At 42.8% G+C, this 2,355-nt stretch overlaps 1 protein-coding gene across 1 annotated transcript in view; it reads left to right on the top strand.

Annotated features, from left to right (window-relative positions):
* The first annotated feature begins 1,323 nt into the window (after positions 1-1,323).
* Positions 1,324-2,355, top strand: part of SEPTIN11 (septin 11) — a 38,356-nt gene continuing 37,324 nt past the window's right edge. Inside the window, exon 1 of the mRNA XM_015816377.2 lies at positions 1,324-1,453. The gene's annotated coding sequence lies outside the window, so the exon portion shown is untranslated. The remainder of the gene's footprint in view (positions 1,454-2,355) is intronic.

Genomic DNA, 2,355 nt, shown 5'->3' with positions numbered 1-2,355 from the left:
GCATACCCACTGTGCTGTCCCTTTCAAGGCAGTGCAGAAAAGAAGAAGCTACAAACCCAAAAATTAAAGAGAAAAGGAAAGGAAGTAGGTTAAATCTAGTTCCCATCAATTTTATTTACCGTGACTTTTATTTTTGCTAATCATTCTTGGCCATTACACTACTACACAAATTTCTTTCTATCCTTAAAACTTCTTCTCTCCTTTTGAGTCCAGCCCAATCCCCAATTTTTTACTCTTCCCTTCTCAGATTGTTCACTCTTTCTTCATATAGTTATCATGCTTACCATCATTGCAGCATCCTCCAGGGTCACGTGATCAAAATTCAGGCTTTTGGGTACTGACTCACATTTATGACGGTCGCAGTGTCCCCGGGGTCATGTGATCCCCCTTTGCCACCTTCTGACAAGCAAAGTCAATGGGGAGGCCAGATTCGCTTAACAACCACGTTACTAACTTAACAACTGCAGTCATACCCTTAACAGTGGCGAGAAAAGTGATCAAATGGGACGCAACTCACTTAACAAATGTTTCACTTAGCTAATTTTGGGCTCAATTGTCGTAAATTGAGCAGTGTCTATAGCGGGGGTCTTCAAACTTGGCCCTTTTATGACTTGTGGACTTCAATTCCCAGAATTCCTCAGCCAGGCACGTGTGCCTGGCTGAGGAATTCTGGGAGTTGAAGTCCACAAGTCATAAAAGGGCCAAGTTTGAAGACCCCTGGCCTATAGTATTATCAATATAAATAATCAATAATGACTGAGATGGACAGCTATAGAAATTGGATGGATGGATGGATGATAAACATCAGATTTGGTCTGCAGAATTCCAAGTGGTGACCTCTAGATAAATAAGGATGATGATTTTCTGTGTATCTCTGCTGCTCTGTCTAGTGACAGGTCCAAATATTTGCAGACCAGATCTGGTAGTCCTCATACGTGAATTTCCTCTGGGGTTAGGATTATTTTAATGGTGAAGTCTCCATTAACACAACTCCGTTAATACGTCTCTTTGCTTGCTTTGTGTACACAAACTTCCATGTCCATTTGTTTTCCAATTTCCACTTAAAAGGAGTTTGGATAGCCAGCAAGGAAACATCTTTGGAGAGCAGTTTCCAAGCAGAATAGCTAGGTAAATAGGCCAGTGGTCCAATTCTGTATTTGTATATTTAATAATATATGTGTAAGTTATTAAATACAGATACAGGGCTGTATTTGAAAAGCCAGGCTGTTCGTGTCCATCTCCACAGAAAATGGCGCCCTGACCTTGTGCAAATAAATAAACAGTAAATGGAAATTAGTTCTGCAGAGGCCTTCAAAACTTTTCTCTTTCGACTTGCAGAATGACGACCTTCGAAATCTCGCCCTGTCAGGCCATGTCGGCTTTGACAGCCTGCCCGATCAGCTGGTGAACAAGTCAACCTCACAAGGTTTCTGCTTCAACATCCTTTGTGTTGGTAAGTCATACTCTTGAGGCTCCACTGAAGCAACTTTCTGCGTTATTTCCAAATGCAGCAAGCTGCGTTCGTGATACAGAATTCCTTCCTCTTAAAGATAACCATGTGTAAGACAGGAAGCTTCCGCAGGCATATATTAATAGGATCTGTGCCAACGCCTGTGTTCGCAGGAAGGGCAAATGACATCACACCATACATATCATGCCAATGACATCATTAGGGTGCAAAATGATGCGAGTCCACAATTTGGCAACGTTTGCAAAATCATGGCCTTGACCAAACTCCTCAAATGATCCCAGGACAATGCAGCCCATCATAAATACAGGCCACTTGCCAAGTATCTACATTGATCACATGACCACGGGGATGCTGCAACCGTCGTAATTATGAAAAATGGTCAAAAGTCACTTTTTCCAGTGCCATTGTAACTTTGAACGGTCACTGAATGAATGATTGTAAGTTGAGAAGTTGAGACTCTAGAAAGAGTACAGAGAAGAGCAACAAAGATGATTAGAGGTCTGGAGGCTAAAACATATAAGGAACGGTCACTGGAATTGGGTATGTCTAGTTTAATGAAGAGAAGGACGAGGGGGGACATGATAGCAGTGTTCCAGTATCTCAGGAGCTGCCCCAAAGAAGAGGGAGTCAAGCTATTCTCCAAAGCCCCTGAAGGCAGGACAAAAAGCAACGGATGGGAACTAACCAAGGAGAGAAGCAACCTAGAACTAAGGAGAAACTTCCTGACAGTGAGAACAATTAACCAGTGGAACAACCTGCCTCCAGAAGTGGTGAATGCTCCAACACTGGAAGTTTTTAAGAAGAGACTGGACAGCCATTTGTCTGAAATGGTATAGGGTTTCCTGCCTGAGCAGGGGGTTGGACTAGATGACCTCCAAGGTCCC

Source organism: Protobothrops mucrosquamatus, unplaced genomic scaffold (assembly GCF_001527695.2).
Source record: "Protobothrops mucrosquamatus isolate PMUCROS unplaced genomic scaffold, P.Mucros_1.0 scaffold440, whole genome shotgun sequence".
In the NCBI taxonomy this organism is placed as follows: domain Eukaryota; kingdom Metazoa; phylum Chordata; class Lepidosauria; order Squamata; family Viperidae; genus Protobothrops; species Protobothrops mucrosquamatus.
Note: the sequence above shows the minus strand (reverse complement) of the source record. Positions and strands in the feature narration are given on the sequence as shown.